Genomic DNA, 17,832 nt, shown 5'->3' on the forward strand with positions numbered 1-17,832 from the left:
AGGGTTAATCTCCATTCCTACGCCCTAGGTGGATCCTGTGGTTCCTGAGGACTTGAGGAGCTTCAGGTTTTCCCTTTTGAGTTTTGGGGACCGTCCTTGATTCATGAAGTGATGTGAGTTGTAGGACTGCCCCTTCCTTTGATGCTGGAGATCAGTTCTGGTAGAGGATCCAGCCTAGAAGATGCTGAGGAAGCTGGGGATGGACTCTTCTCCGGACTGAGTTCCACCATCTCCTTCTGTGACATGTAGATTTTTCTCAGATGGACATATGATAGCTGCTGACCAGATCCTTAAAGGTAGGTTATAAGACTCCTCCTGCTACCTCTGCAGTGTGTGGTGAGGTGATGTTTACTTAGAGAAGTTATTCAGTATCCCATTAGGAAAGGATGACATCTTTACTTGAATCTGATCCCAGTCCAGAAAATTTTCCTAGGAGGTTGGTCTACCTTCAGAAGCTCAGGAAATTCCTGGTTGTTCCTGGGTCCCTGGGTCTTTATGAGACCCAGGAAGAAAAGGAGGTATAGGTGGGTAGAGGAGACAGTTGTGACAAGGAGGGGGTGTGGGTCAGAGTCATTGATTTTAGTGTCAAAAAGCCTGGCCTCATACTGGATATTATGAAAGTGCACCTTTGTCAGCGATAGTTACTCTAATGTGAATACTCTATCACAGGTGGGGCCAACACTTAGGGTGTGGAAAAAAGGGAAGAGAGATGTCTTATCTATCTGTTGGTGAAGGGAAATAAGAAAGTAACAATAACAACTATTTATCATCATTTCATAAATATAATTATAATAACTAGCATTTATGTAGTGCTTTAAAGTTTGTAAAGCAAATATTTTATATTTGCTCATATAAATATTACACTGGTTTGTTTATAAATATTAACTCATTGATCCTTACAAGTTAGATGCTGCTATTATCTTCATTTTACAAGATGATAAAACTGAGGTAGACCTAGATTAAGGAACTTTCCCAGGGTCATCCAGTTGGTTAAGTAGGAGGGCTTAAGTAGCAGGTCCTCCAGGACAAGCCACTAAAAAAAAAGAACAGGGTAGTTTCAAGAACCCCAGGAAAAAAGTAGGGTTGAATACCCCCCAATTCAGTTTAAGCACTGGGCCATTTCTCAGGAACCACTTCTTCCAGAGTTGCTAGGAGTATAGTTGCTTATTATATCATCACTATGTTTTTGTCAGTTCTAGAGGGGTGACCTGGATGCATTGGGAAATCCATGGCTGGGTCCAAGTTGTCTTTTTCTGCCTGCAAGTTAGGATGAATGTTATTTCATTGATGATAAAGTAGGAGGGACTCTAGTTTAGGAATGTCAGATCAGTGATTCAAAACTCCCAAGTACAACCCGAACCAGATTAAAGTGAAATTGGGAGATGCTTAACAAAATAAATAAAAATTGATATAATAAAATATAGATAAAGTGAATTTGTGGTTTTCTGCATTCATATGCAGCCAGTCAGGATTGTTTCCATTTGAATTTGACACATACACACCTGAGCAGAAATTCTTTCCCCAGAATACCTGAAAGGTCATCATCTTATTTGCCACATGAAAGCATCCAGTACACTAACTCCTAGGGCATTCCATTTTAGTTTTGCACTACAAGGATTTCTGCTCAGATTTCTGCCCTCTAGGACTAAGCAAAGCATCTTCTACAAAGAGGTTATTCACATATTTAGGATCATAAGTCAGCTAATTAACAATCATTTATTAGGCATTTATTGGTTACCAGACACTCTGCTAAGTGCTGGGGATCCAAAGAAAGGTAAGACCATGGTTTGGTTCTCAAGGGGCTCAGATTCAAATGGGGGAGAGACATCACACCAAGAGAATAAGTGGGCAGAGGGGCTGTGGAAGAACTAGAAATAATTGGTGGAAATTGAAGAAGAAGATTTTTTGACCTAATACATGGAAAAATTCTAATTCCTAGAGCTGTCCAAAAGTAGAATTGGCTCTAAGGTTTGAGTTTTTCCCACACTGGTATGTCTAATTGAATGACCATTTCAACTAACATATCCTTCATTCCATCCTGTTCTCTAAGTCCTTCTCTTCTAGAGGTTCCTTCAACTGATGTTCATAGGACAAGGTGTGAAGCCTTCACTATCCAGATCCATTCACTCCTTGATGAATCTCAGTTTTCCAGTGTTCTCCCTAAAATCTCATGTGCACAATTGGATAGAATCAAGATGTGATTTGATCAGAGTAGGCTGCTCGCCTTCCTTGCTTGAGACTGTCATGATACTTTTGTTGTGCCTGTAATATAGAGTCCTGGACAGGAAATCAACTAGAGACTGAGAAAGAAGGACTTAGGAACAAAAATTCTCTGCCCTTTGTATATCACCATAGCTTTTCTATTAGCTGCAGATGTCTTACACTGATTTCTTGGAGAAGAACAAGGAAGGGGATGATGTCTTAGGCTCCCTTCCACATCATGGCTTTTGGGATTAGTTCAGGATGGAGTCACTAATTTGTGTAGTCCCAAGTGCCCCCATTTGTTTTTCTGGGCTACACATTTTATTTTATTTTTTATTTTTTTAAGATTTTATTTATTTTGAGTTTTACAATTTTCCCCCTAATCTTACTTCCCTCCCCCCACCCCCCAGTCTTTACATTGAGTAACTTACTTTCTCAATGGGGGAGGGGTAAGATGAGAAGAAGGGAGAGAATTTGGAACTTGTTTTTGCATGTAGTTGGGGGAAAAAAATTTAAATAGAATAATTAAACTAAGTGCCCCCATTGTGACAGGAAAAAAGAAAAGAACATGAAAGAAACAAGAATAGAAGAATTGATGGGAAGGGAGAGGAAGGATTGATAAAAAGAGAGGAGGGCAAGGGGGAACACAGTCTCTAATGGTGAAAGGTAGAAAGACCAGCATCAGTTCCTTTGGAGTTATCTCCATGGTCCCTGTATCTTAGACTACCCACTTATATTTTTTTGAGCAGGTAGAAATGAAAATTCTGAAAATCCAAAATACAGCTAAATGTTTCATTGGTCAGAATGTTCATTTGAACTGATGATGCCCATTCTTGGGTCAAGTAGAGAGGAGACCTCTTTCTTCACATCTCCTTTTTTCTTCTGCCCATGCCAGATCTAACTCTTTGTCTTCTTCTTTCCTAGAGTCTACAAGCTACCAGTACCATGGCCCAGACTGCCCCCGCCTCTCTCCTGCTGTGTTTGGCAATGGTAGAACTCACACTGGTGAGATAACAGAATCCGGTGGTTCTAGACTTGCCAACTATGGCTTGAGAGGGCAGTCAGCGAAACCAACACCAGCCTTCGAGGTAGCACCATGCCTGCATTCTCCCCCAGTCTTTTTTTCCCCTCCCTTTCCCCACCTTGGCCAGACCAGACCCCCTTGGCAGTGGCAGAGGATGGGTGCAGCTGGAAGTGAGTTTCAATGTTTCCCTGCACCCCCCTGAGGTCACAGTCCTCCAGTCAGCCAGGTAGCTCCTCTTCTGTTATTGATGCTTGGACTTCCCTTATTTTGGGAACACCTTTCAAAGCCTGGAATGGAAAGCAACCTGAAATAGTTCAGAGATGGAATCAAGATTCCTGGATTCTCTTCCTGGTTCTTGTGCTAATCCTGGACCTTTCCCTTCTAGGGCTCCCCTTTCCTGAAGCATCCCAGGTCCTAAATCTTCTCAAGCAAAGGGAAAGACATTGAATAGTGGTCAGTATCTGCTTGCTGAGAGAATGAGGCAAAGTGGAAGGCTGGTGGGGATGGAGGTAGTGAGTACTAAGGGTACTTCCCCAAGGAGAAACTTTAGTTTTGGACTTATAGATCAAGGAGACAATGAGGTAAAGAAACAGTTTCTGCATAAAGGAAAGGAGACTAGAAGCTGTGAGAGCAACTTCTTTAAATCGAAGGGTGAAGGTTCCAGTCCTTCCAGATGTCACCTTTGGAGATGGATTGAAGCAAAGGCCTCTAAAGGGAGGCTGAAGGATAGTGAGATCTGGTAATGAAGTCTAGAGGTGACATCTTTGAATTGGACTCAAAAGTGTTGTGTGACTTCAATGAAGAGGTGAGGTCAAGTTTGTGGGATTTGTCTCAAACTGGAGACAGACAGACAGACAGACAGAAACAGAGAGAGATGTTGTGGGATCTTAGATCCACAGCTAGGAGGGACTTCAGAATCCAACCCTTTCACTTCATAAGAGAAGAAACAAAGGTCCAGAAAGGTATACCCACAACCACAGAGGTGTCGAAGTGGGGATTTGAGCTTGGACTCTCTGCCTCCAGAGCCAATTATCTTTTCACTCTACAGGTCAGAGGCTGAGAAAATTCGCTAAGTGATAGTTTCAGAACACTAGTTATCCCATTGCAGCAGAGAAAGCCTAAACAATAAGGGGCTATCAACTCACACATTTGCAGACTCAAGAGATGTGGGATGGGGTACAAAGATGACCTCTCGGCATCACCATCCATACCCACACCATCCTCATACTTCCTTTCCATATTCTTTCAGATCTTTCTTTTATTCAAACTCATCAACTCTGCCTTCAGTCCCCAGGTTCAAAATCAAAACCTTTTATTCTTAGATTAGGTTGCAAGTGCCCCCCCCCATTTAGTGGAGACTTAGGCTTTGGGAAACCCATTTTAGAAGTGGGGAAACTCCACATTTCTGACAAGTCAGCCCTCCTTCCTCCCTTCCATGGTACACTTTCTTTTTCTGTCTCATGACATCATTCTCATTCCACAATCACACTAAGTATTCTAGAAGGATGAAGTCCTGGTCCTTGGATTTCACGAACCTAATTTGCCAGGTACCAGTTTCCTCTCTGCTTAGAGTAGGGACTCTTCGTTGTTGTTGTTGTTGTTGTTTTTGCAAAGCAATGGGGTTAAGTGACTTGCCCAAGGTGACACAGCTCGGTAATTATGGCCATCTAGCCACCCTTTAGAGTAGGGACTCTTAAGTGGTGTGTCTGTGTATCTATGTCTATGTGTGTGTGTTGGACTTGTCTCTTGGGTTGCCTTGCTGAAGCATATGGGCCCCTTCTTTGAATAATATTTTAAAAAGTATAAATTAAAATATGAAGAATTATTAAAAAAGCCAATTATATTGAAATATAATTAAATTTTTTTTTAGTATACAGACTCCCAGGGTAATGCCTACTGCTTAGGACCCATTTAGGGGGTTTTACTTTTTGTTCACAGGGATTTTGCTTTTCACTACTTTCTTTCCTACCCTTCCTATTAAATCCTAACTCAAAGATGGAGCATCATTGACTGGACCTTCTTGGCCCCGAGGATGCTGAGATCTAACTTCTAGTCTAAGCTCCATTAGAGCAGAGAACTTGTTTTTGCTTAAAGTCTTTTGACATAGGCCTTACAAACAAATCTCTCATTTTACAAGGAAGGAAGCAAAGGTCTATAAGTAAGTCTAGTGACTTGCCTAAGGTCACACAGGTAGTAAGTGCCAAAGATGGGCTTCAAATCCAAGTCCCTTGACTCCAAATTTAATACTCCTTCTACCATACCCTTGTCTCTGACCTTTGGACCCCTTCACTAGTACAGTATTCTGATTGCAGCTCCTGATCACAGTAGGCACTTTGACATGCTCATTGAAAGAATGAATGGTGAATAACTTTCCATGTGGAGGAGGAAACCTTTGAGGACATCAGGTCCAGCCCTCCCATTTTACAGATCAAGGGACTGAAATCCAGAGAAGTTATTGCTCATGGTTGCCCATTGATAGAGATTCAATCCAAAATCTTTTGACTTGAGATCTTGTGTTCTTTTTTCCCAGCTGGGATGTCTCTCCTAATCATTGGGTCTGGACCCTAGTTTAAAATTTACAGGTCTCCCACTGCATCCAGAACCCTCTCCAGTTGTCCTGATTCATATCTGGCCACTGGACACAGATGGCTGTGGAGGAGAAAATGAGACTGGTAACTTTGCATAGCACTCCCTCACTCAAATCCAATTCACTTGCAACCTCCCTGATGTCATGGTCCTCTTTGAGAACTTCCTCTAGAAAGATTAGGGCTCTTGTCCAGGTCCCACTGGTAGTAAAAGGCAGAGGTGTGGGTTTCACACAAGGTGATCTGACTCTAAACCTGAAGCCTTTTCCAAGGGACCTCAGAGTGTTCTGGCTTACCTGCCCTGCTGCTATTGACACCTGAGGAGTTTTAAGACAGGTCTTGGCACAGACTGGTAGGAGAGTTAGGTGGCACAGTGGATAGAGTGCTGGGCCTGCAGTCAGGAAAACTCATCTTCAAGAATTTATATCTGGGTTCAGAAACTCAATGTGATCCTGGGCAAGTCACTTAATCCTATTTGCTCCCATTTCCACAACTTTAAAATGAGCTGGAGAAGGAAATGGCAAGCAACTCCAGTATCTCTGCCAAGAAAACCCCAAATGGGGTCACAAAGAGTTGGACACAACTAACAACACCTACTTCCTTTTATCTTCTCTCTCTTCTTGCTCCAAACCACAAGAGTGCATTTTTTAGAGTTTATTATTTTTTTCTGATAAGGGAGACTAGAAATTTAGAAATGGTGCATCAGGCTAAAGTAAGTAGAAGTGAGTAGAATATATACTTTAAGGTTTGATACTTAAGGAAAGTTCTCAAGAATTATGAGCTTCTTCAGGCAGGCAATCCCTAGCCAGGGTTTTCAGATCCCCTCCTAACTCCTGAAAAGCACTAATTTTAGGATTTGTCCACTGAACTTTCTAGATAATTGAATCTTTCTCTCAATCCCAGGCTCCTACCCAGCCAATCTGATTAAATCAGCTTTCTGATTAAATTAATAATAGCTAAGGTTTGCAAAGTGCTTTACACATAAACTCATATTTTATTTGAGAGGTAGGTACTATTTCCCCATTTCATGGATTAGGAAGCTGAGACAATGAGATTTTAGGTGATTTGCTCAGAGTTACACAGCTTGAGGTTAGATTTGAATTTAGATTTTTCTAGACACATGATTTAATACACACAGCTGCCTCTAAATTGGACATTTGGGGTGGCCCTTCCAACTTTTTGACTACTTCAACTCTGCCCTACCATCAAATCACTACAAATATTTCCCTTCCTCTTCCCCAGTCACCCCTCAAGGCTGCTAAAGATACTCCTTTCTTGACTGTCTATTGTATGTACAGCACAATTCTAGACACTGAGGGAGACACAAAGATAAAACTATAATTTTCTTTTAGCCCTTCTTGGTCCTTCTACATCAAATCCATTCTCAGAGGGATGCATTCAGTGCAACCTCTGAAGGATAATATGGTGAGGTAGGCATAAACTAAGGCTTCTAACTTTTGGGGTTACCCATTAAGTCTGACATTGGGCTCTGGAGGCTGAGAAGGCTTCTGTTTTAGTCGGAAACTTTAGAGATGCTTGTGCAAGAAGATGCAACCTACTCTTGCTTAACTTGGCCCTTCCATTGGGAGAAAGGCATTCCTAGGAGTTGGGCCTGATCCCCCCACAATACACACCTCTACCCTGTGGTCTTACTACCCTTTCTCTTGGTTAAGGGAAAATCTTGAGAAGCCTGGAGTCGGCTTTGGCCACACACAGACTTGGGAGCCTTTTCTTTCTATTTTTTAAATTGTCAGTCAACAATATGGTACTATGCAAGAGAGTGAATCTAAACCCTGAGCAAACAGTTCAGTGTTGTAATCCAATCTCACATTGAAGTTAATTTGACACATACTGAATGATGTGAGTAATCAGTATTGAGCTGCCCAGTAATTAGAGAGAAATGGTAAGCAGTTAAAACTATAATTAGTATTGCTTTTCTACAGTTAAAGTAAACATTGCTGTGGTCATCTGGGGGTGGGGGAAGAGAGGAACTGATGGGAGGAACATGGAGCCCTTAGTAGGGAGGTGAGTGGGTAGCTTTCCTTCCTTAGATCACTACCGTAACCTATTCCTCTGCTTTGGTAAGGTTGCCTCTAGAAAGGGAAAGAAGCATTTATCTACCTCTGTTTCTTCTGTTTGGGAAAGTGTATGTGTGGGGGGCGAGAGGTAGAAGGCTGGAAGAAGTGAGTTTAGCCAAGAGCTAAGGAGCCTCAGTAACATTCCTGGATCCTTAAACCAGGGTTAACTCAGAGTCTGTTCTCAAAAAATAAAACAACAAAAACTCATAAAATTTGAAATTCTATTCCTTATGAGATGCTGGTCCTCTCTGAAAAATGAAGTATGAGCAACAATAAATAACAATATTTGGATTCAACCCAGGGGAGGAAATAGAACTATCAGTTGTTCTCACTTTAGGACAAGGAATTAGGAAATTACGTTAAGGAAAGGGGAGAAAGAACAGAAATACAGAATGAGTTACTGGGGAGCACAGGATATATACAGGAAGAAGAAAGTTCTTGGAAAGTTCCTGGAATGGGGTGGGTAATAGGGGCCAGGGAAAAATCAATTATTAAGCACCTATTATTTGTTAAGCAGCTAGGTGACACAGGGGTGAGATCACTGGGCTTGGAATTAGGAAGACTCTTCTTGAGTTCAAATCTGGCTTCAGACACTTTCTAAGCTGTATGACTCTAGGCAAGTCACTTAACCTCTTTCTGCCTCAATTTCCTCAACTATAAAAATGGGAATAATAATAATGCCTAACTGCCAAGGTTGTTGTGGGGATGTTGTTTCCTTCTCTCTTGCAGTGTCATATAGCAAGTGTCAGAGCTAAAGCCCAGTCTTAGTGATCTAGACTCCTACATTCAATTTATCATGTGCTGTATGTAATACATTGTCAGAATCTCCACTGATGCCAAGTTTGTGAAAGACAAGAAAGTGATTTAAGGATCCTTTGGGATTTGGGGGGAAAGAGCATGCCTTCTGTTGAAGGAACTAGAACCTTGCCCCCCAACCCCCAACATCACCACCAGACACCAGATATCCATCCATAGCTGAGTCTCTATTCAAAGTCCTTCCAAGCTACTTAGATTGGCTAGAATATTTTTTCTTGATCAATTCCACACTATGATCAGGTCTTTGGGAGTCAAGGTAAAGCAGCTGTTTTGGATGGGGCCAGTGGATTATAGTGACAGAGCACATATCAATCTCTTACAGTAGAAACATCACACTGTGATGGGAAAGACTGAGTTTGGAGTGAGAGGACCCAAGTTCCAATCCTAGTTCTTCTATTTTATTATGTGTTACCTTAGGCAGAACACACAACACCTCTCTTGGCCTCAAGATCCTCATCTGTAAAATGAGAGAGTTGGACTAGATCAACTGCTTTTGATCCCTTTGATCACTAAATCTGTTTCTACATTGAAGATTGGCAGATTGAAAAGGGGAAGCCATAAAAGCAGGGTGTTAGCCTTGGTCTATCCAGTACAATCCCTCCTCATTTTGCAAATTAAGAGCCAGGAGTCCTAAAGACTCATCCAAAGTCACACACAAATGTTAGGGCTAGGGTTGGAGTCTAGGTCCCCTGACTCCCAGTCTAGTGCTTTCCCCACCATATCACACAGGACTGTGGCATTGACTAGGGTGGTTAGGTAACCAAGTGGATAGAAAGCCAGGCCTGGGATCAGGAAAACCCGTCTGAATTTGGCTTCAGCTGTGGGACCCTGGGTGAGTCACTGAAGTCTGTCTATCTCCGTTCCTTTCCTATAAAAGGAGCTAGAGAAGGAAACGGCAAACCATTCCAGGATCTCTGCCAAGAAAACTCCAAAAAGGAGCCAGGAAGAGTTAGACACAACTGAAACAACTGAACAACAAACCCCTAACTTTAGATCCAATATTTTTTTCCACAACACTATGATTTAGTCTTAGAACAGCAACACTATCTATCATTTGGATAGCCCTTTAACATCTGCAGAGTGCTTTACATACATTATCTCATTTGATCCTTTCAAAGAAACAAGGCTGAGGTGGTTAGGTGGTGCAGTGGATTGAGCCCTGGAGTCAGTAGTACCTGAGTTCAAATCTGACCTTAGACACTTAATTACCTAGCTGTGTGGCCTTGGGTAAGCCACTTAACCCTATTTGCCTTGCAAAAAAGACTTAAAAAAAAGATACAAGGAAATCTATGCTAAAAGTCAAATGGGTAGTACAGGCCAAAAAATGGGATAGCTTTTCAAAGGAAGGAGAAAGCACCATGGGGGTGGTGAGGGGGTGATAGGTCAGGGAATGGAGACATCAGGGTAAGGTGAGAGAAAGGCATTGGGGCCTTTGGAAGTGGAGGAATGGGGAGAGATAATATTTAAAAACATGGAGGTGGGAATGGATGAAGTAGTGCTCCAAGGGCAATGAATATGCATGTCTGGTTGTAGAGCAAGGGAGGAAAGAAAGGTGTCCTGGGGGCAGATTACCCAGGGTCTTGAGTACCTCAGTTTTGTATTTAGGAGGGAGAGACAACAGTTTCAAGGAGGGTATGCTTGTCAAATTTAAAGATAACAATCAAGATTTTAACAAGATTAAATTGGGAAGGAGAAATGTAAGACCCTGAATACAGGTTAAAAGTAACTAATTTCACAAAGTCTTGGATGAGGAAAACCTGTTTTGACTTTGACTCATGTCTCAGGTTTATTAATCAATAATAGTATAACATGGTTATTAGAACAGCCAGGACTTTTGGCTCACAAACTACGGTCAATTCTGTGTTGCGATTAGGCTTCAGAAAAGATCATTGGAAGCCAGGAGTAAAGTTGCTGGGTTTTTTTTTTTTTAATTAAACCATAAAAAGCTCAACCATATTGCAAGAGTATGTGTTCAAAAGAGTGAGTGAGGTGCAGAGCCTGAAAACCAAGTCAGATGAGTTTTTATAGCTATCTTTAAATACACAAAGATATTTAAGTCTTCATGCTTGACCCCAATGGACAGAACTGGGACAAACAGGTGGAAGTCAAAGGGAATCAGATCTCAGTTTAATATAAGGAAGAATTTCTTAACTAAATGAGAGATTTTTTTTTAACTCTTTGCCAGTTTTTATTTTAAAACTTTATTTTTTCAATGATCAAACATTTATTTTCCCCCTTTCTTTCCTACCCTGTCCCCTCAAAACCCTCAAGAAACAAAATCCCTATTACAAATAAGTCAATCAAAATAAATTCACAAAATAAATACACATTGGCCATGTCCAAAAATGTGTATCTCATTTTACATATTGCATTTATCACCTCTCTGTCAGGAAGTGAGTAGTAGTCGTCATATTGATTTTCTGGAATTTTGGATTGATTTGATGACTGAAATTATGGATCTTACATTGTTCAGCATCCTTAAGGCAGCATGACCTGCTGCTGAAGAAGGTATATTATTACCTCCTTTTCTAAATATCCACTAATCATCCCTTTAATTATAAAGTCTAAAAATTTATCAGGAATAGAGACCATTGTTTTTCCCTTTTATAGTACAAATTAGGACAGCTTTCATCCTGCTCCAATTCTCCTGTACCTCTCCACATTTTTTCTCCACAATCTTTCAAAGATCACTGTGGCTAGACGACCACACTTTATCATACTTTTTTTTTTCATTTTCCAGAGTCTGATTGTTAATCATTTACCAGCAGACCCCTGAACTGCTCCATAAACATTGCTTGATCTTTACAGCAGGAATAAGGTAGAAGGCTCAGGGAATGAATAAATGCCAGACTGAAGACCAGGGACTGGAGACAATAAGAACTGTATTTAGATAGTGCATGAAAGTTTATATCCATTCTCTCATTTGAGCACCATAACACCCTTGATTATATCTATCAATATTTATCATACTGGAAATTAAAACCAATAAAATTTAAAATTATCCATTCAAAAATAACAATCATTTGGTTTACATGTTAATATAATTAAAAAAAAATTTTTTTTTGCAAGACAATGGGGTTAAGTGGCTTGCCCAAGGCCACACAGCTAGGTAATTATTAAGAGGCTGATTTGAACTCAGGTACTCCTGACTACAGGGCCAGTGCTTTATTTACTGCACCACCTAGCTGCCCCGATATAATTTTAAAAATTAAAATTCTTATACTTTCCAAAACAAATACAAATTTGTGAGAAGTGATGTTGCTTTACATTTTTGCAATTTTCATTTCTCCTGATTCAATCTGTTGTCATTTGTTTTAGTTGAAATATATGAAGAAACTCTAGCTTCTTATAGCTATATAGTTAGAAGAGGGAGTAGTATTTATTAGTCTTTTCAGATAATCGTGGGTATTCTTCTTTGATGTTATACCAAAATTGAGAGGTTTTTTTGAGGTTAGTTGCAATGTGGAATCTGAAACTATATGAGTGACCTCTGTGCTATTTATTACTTTAAAATTCACTGGTTTCTCTGGCATTTTGAATGGATTTTTTTATGCATGTATGATTTGTAACCTCATACATTGATCATATGGAAAATATTGTCTCAGTAGGTAATATAGATCTTCCAAAGGATGACAAATTTCATTATACAATATAAAAAAATCATATTTACTAATATCACAACTTCTCTCATTAGGAAAGTCTTTAAATGTGTCAAACACAGCAGAATGCAAGTTTTCTGAAATCTTAATTTTTGCTGAAATTTTGAATTTTATCATTGAGAATGAATAATTTCAATTGTTTTGCTTGAAGTGTCAGGCTCACTTTGATTATTTTTAAAAACTGTCTGCCAAACCAGAAGAACATTAAACACACTAACAACTACATGGGTTGATGATCAGCCATGATGGACTTGTTCAATTCCATCAGTTCAATAATCAGGGATAATTTTAGGAGATTTGTGATGGAGAATACCATCCATATCCAGAGAAGGAACTATGGAGCCTAAAGAACAAAGCTTATTATCTTCAATTTTTAATGTTTTCTTTCTTCCTTTTGGATCTGATTCTTCTTTCATAACAAGTTCTATTTCCATCTCTGTTTATCATGTATGCAAATGTAAAGCCTATATCAGATTGTCTTCTGTTGGTGGGGGGAGAAGGGAAGGAGGGAGAAAAATTGTAAAACTCAAAATCTCACAAAAAAACTCTTTGGTAAAACTACCATTGTATGTAATTGAAAAACAAATAAAATATTTTTATAATTAAAAAATAAATATATAAATAAATAAAAGAGATAGACCATTTGATATAGATGATAGGATATTGCTTGAAGAAAATCCAAATTACTATATTAAAAGTGAAAAAAGATGAATATACAACCAATGAAGATGAAATTAAAAAGAAATAAAATTCAAAGTTAAAAAAAATCTGTCTAGCAAATACCCAAATCTGAATAACCATAGTTTGGCAGTTAATCTTTCAAATAACAATGGTGATACTTGTAGAGGGTAGTTAATTCAACCCACAACTCAAACAATAACAGGAGCACTTTCCCTCAAGACAAACATCACACTTCAGTTTACAATACAACTTTATGCTTGTTTCCCATTTTGTCATGTTTACAGAGGCATCCAGTTTTAGTCAAAAGTACAATTCTGTAGAAGAGATACTAATTCATTCTTCATGCTTGCAGTTGAACCCTCTGGAAAATTCTACTGTACATTCATGAGAGAATGAGAATGAAAAAGGCAAATAATATTTTATTATGAAAAGCATTGACTTTGTGGACCCCATAACAGGGTTTCAGGGGAGAACTCCAGTCCTAGGAAATTATTTATCTGGACTCAGTAACTTGAACTCAAGAAAGGGTCAAATAAATTCTTACTCTAAACTTTCCATTTCTTCCTCAGTACATTTGCCCTAAAATCAAGCAAAACAAAAGCTCTGCCTTCCATTTTCTTTCTTGTTATTCAGTTTAATTCAAATAGGGACTCCAAGATGTCTTTGACTCTCTTTTCCTTAATTCGGTTTAATCCCCTCTTCTCTTTTGCTATCCTCAATGTTTCTTGCTAGCCTCTCTTCATTCTGAGCTGATGCTACTCCTTCAAAACTTTGCTTTCATAATTATCAATGTGCTTTCATATTTATCTTCCATTAAATTTTCTGATTTCAATATTCTATACGTCTTTTCTTTTAAAAAAAAATCGGTGTTAGATGTTGAGTTCTCTTTGTAATATATCAATATCTTTAGCCAACTCTACTTTTCACTACTCATTAGAATCATATTTTTGTCTCTTTGAAATTTTATTCTTCCCTCCTGGGCTGACTACTCATATAATTTTGGTCATGAGATTCTATATTTTCTCTAAATCATTTGAAATATGCTCTCTCAAAATCTAGGATGCAGATCAAGCTATATGTTTGATTTTTCTAGCCTTCTCTATTATGTTCTAAGATGGAGTGATCACTTCCAAGATTCTCATTATTTTGTCATTAGTGAGCAACCAGTTTCTTCTTGTTTTCTTTCACTTTCCTGAGAATTCTTCTGAAGGCTAATGTGATCATTAAGACAAGTAAGAAATTATTAACTTTCCTACCTTGGGCAGATAAATCTAGCAGATGTCATCTAATTGAAGTTCTCTAACCATAATCTAATGTTCACCCAGCCAGACAACTCATCTATTTCTCATGTCTGTCCTATAGCATATTCCAATGGCAATAGCATTTCTTTCTGCCTCTGCTCTCAATAGCTTATGTCTCCTTTCTCTAAATTCTGAGAATCAATATTTATTAAGTTCCTACTGTATTCAAAACACATTTGTGTCCACCTCTTTGAGACCCCATGAACCATAGCACAATAATACTGTCCATGGGGTTTTCTTAGCAAAGGGACTGAATTATACCTTCTTAGAAAAGCTACTCCCTACCTCTGCCTGCCCCCCTTCACCTGCCAATTCTTTTTTTTTTCACTTTAAAGTCTTTTTTTTATTCTAAGGATATTTGACAGACCCATGAGGGATTGCTGTGGTATGGGAGGAAGTGGGGGGGCAGTTGCCTGCCCCAAGGGGCTTTGGAGAAGGTGAAGGGAAGACCCAGAGTGTAGACTAAGGCCTCCCCTGGAGCAGGCCCAGCACAGCATGCAGGAAGCTGGGCAGCTGGTGGAGCAACACTCTGGAACTCCCTGCTGTCATTGCCCAAGAGCACTTAGAGGTGTAGGGAGACCCCTCAGTTGTACCCCTGCCCGAGCTTTTGGTCAAAGGTCTTGCTGTTGTCCCCTTGTGTTTCCTCAGGCAGCCCCTTACCCAGGCAGAGTAGGAAAAGGAGTTTTTCTCTATTCAGTGATGGGACAGCACCATTCTTCACACTGCCTGGTTCCCTTAGCTCCCAGACTAAGACTGGGACCCCTCTCCCCTTCTCTTAACAGCTGCCTCGGTCCAAGGAAGCCTTCATAGAGGCTCAGGGCCTTAAGGGAAAGGGTCCTAAAGACCCGGGATTGGACAGGCCTTGAGCTTCATGGAGACCAGCTGGGAATGCCAAGGCTGCCTTCTAGCCTGGTCAGGCTGAACAGATGCTCCCCAGAGTCAGAGTGCGACCTTGGCAGTCAGGAGTCCTGGGGAGTTTGAGAGGGAAGGCCCCAGAAACAGGCCTGCAAGGGGCTCTGTCTGGGCATTCAGAAAAGGAGGGGGTGCTCCAAGTTGCTGAGGATGCAGAAGAGGTGCAGGTTACCACTGGTAGGGGTGCATTGAATCTGACTTGATATTGGTTTTGATGCCACTTGGCATCTTACCTGGCTGGCCGGTTTGGGTCATCTGTAGTCCACTGAGTAGAGTGTTCTGTTGCTGACTGGGTGCGCCTGACATCTGAGTTCCTGCATACCTGATGCTCCAGCCAGGAGAGCCCCTGCCCCAGGCTGACCTGGCTCGCCTGGGCCACTGGTGCCCAGAGGTCTCCAGTTGGACAGAACCTTACCAAAGGCGACTGCAGCCACCAGGGCATTGGTGTCTGTGGAGCTGAAGGTCTGTTTATTCTGACGGAGACCTGATTCTCATTCCTCTTTGCTTACTTTCTCCAGTGGATTGAACACATTTTATTCAAGGTCTGAATTTACTTCTGGGCAGCATCAATGACAATGTGACCTGCTTTTCCTGCTCCTCAACCTCCAGATCTGGTTTAATTCTTAGGTGGTCGGGGACCACCTCATGACTGAAGACAGGAACCCATCCCTCATCTACCACATGAGCGCCTTATCATGATCCGGGGACAGCACCAGAGGAATGATAACCTGGTTCCAGAGCAGTGGGGTCTTCTCATGCTTGTTGAGGGCATTCAGTTGTGCAGAAAACAGAGCAAAGCTTGCAAATAAAACTTCCCAAGGAGCTTTTCAGGTCCACCACTTGATTCAGAAGTGAATCCATTGATGCCTCCAGCTGCTTCTCTCCCCCCCCCCCCCATCTTGTCTGCAGCAAGATGCAGTAATTTGCCAATTCTTTTTTACAAAAATATTAGAGATAGATTCCAAGATTCTCATCTCACTAAATTTCAGTGATACGACTGGAAATCTGTTGCCTTTTGAATCTATGGTTCATCTTCCTTGTTACTCATACTTTGAGCCTTGAGGTACAGACACCTGAAGAAGTGGTTTATAGTTGACTTTGGTTCCTTTCTCCTGAAAGTGCCTTAACAGCTTTCAACTACACTGTGGCTATTTTGCAGGGTTTATATAGGGAGTTTTCTTTCCCTTTCTTTTCAGTTTCAGTCTTATTGATCAGATTTGCAAAACTCTAAGAAAATACATTCTTTTTTTTTTTGTTTGTTTTTTTGCAAGGCTTGTAGAGGGCAGCTAATTCAATCCACAACTCAAACAATAGTAGGAGCACTTTCCCTGAAGACATTTGCTCCTTCCTATGTATAGAGTGCAAAAACTAAAATTCCAGTTAACTGAAATCATGATTTAAATTTTGTTTACAAGTATTTTAATTATTTTAACTTTTTAAATGATCAACTGATCATATTTTAAATGATTGAATTAATAACCTATAACCCTTGTCACATCCTCCATTTTCTTTTTTCTTTTTGGCAAGGCAATGGGGTTAAGTGACTTGCCCAAGGCCACACAGCTAGGTAATTAGTAAGTGTCTGAGGTTGGATTTGAACTCAGATCCTCCTTACTCCAGAGCTGGTGCTGTATTCACTGAGCCACCTAGCTGCCCCACACATCCTCCATTTTCAAAGAAATTCAGGGTTAGGATGGAACTCACAGTTAGACTGAAGTGTTAGGAAAGACTTTTATGGAAGAGAAACTGGGAACCAGAGAAGGGATTTTCCAAGACCATGCAGGTAGTAAAGTCAGAATTAGAAGCTAGGACAATTTTATTAGACTGGCTATGGACTATATTATCCCCATCCAGAGGAAGAAAAACAAAACAAAACAAAACAAAACAAAACAAAACACACACACACATACACACACACCCCTTCAGAATCTGATGAACACTTTATAAAAATTATCTCTTATGTATCTTTCCCTTAATCCTAATTCTTCATACTGAAAATTACTCATCTGTAAATATGTTTATCAAAGTATGTATGTACAATGCTAACCTGACTGTTCACCACTGAAGGGAGTGGGGTATGAAGGGAGGGTGGAAGGAAATTTTGTAACTTAAAACTATACATGGGTATAGGGATGAAGATAAATAAATAAGAATTAGAATCTGTACCTTCTGACCCCAAGTTCAATATTCAATATTCACACCTTTGATCCAACTTCCAACCTCATGATAGCATTGACCAAATACAATGCTGCTTTGTTTGTCATTAGATTTCAAGATCATTGAAGGAAGGACCTAATTCTTCTGTATGCTTTTGGTTAGCAAACCAATTAAATACAAAGTTTGCTCACCTGGGCCATCTTTCTTTCAATATTCTATTAACTTTACCCAGGCGTGAGTGTTCAAGGAGACCTAGCACCTGTGGTGTTTGGACTTGTTGAATCCTTTTCAGAACAGTTCATCCACCTTTGGGGTCTACCTGTGCTACTTACGTCTCACCTCTGACTTCAAGAAAGTTTAAGGTGCATCAGTCACACCCTGGCAAAACTGTCTTGCCAGACTGAGGGTAACCAATAG

General features: G+C 40.2%; 1 pseudogene; it reads right to left on the reverse strand.

Annotated features, from left to right (window-relative positions):
- Positions 1 to 15,259: 15,259 nt before the first annotated feature.
- On the reverse strand, positions 15,260 to 17,615 carry LOC141494140 (mediator of RNA polymerase II transcription subunit 8 pseudogene; annotated as a pseudogene).
- Positions 17,616 to 17,832: the final 217 nt, after the last annotated feature.

The sequence above is a fragment of the Macrotis lagotis genome, chromosome 7 (genome assembly GCF_037893015.1).
Source record: "Macrotis lagotis isolate mMagLag1 chromosome 7, bilby.v1.9.chrom.fasta, whole genome shotgun sequence".
Classification (NCBI taxonomy): domain Eukaryota; kingdom Metazoa; phylum Chordata; class Mammalia; order Peramelemorphia; family Peramelidae; genus Macrotis; species Macrotis lagotis.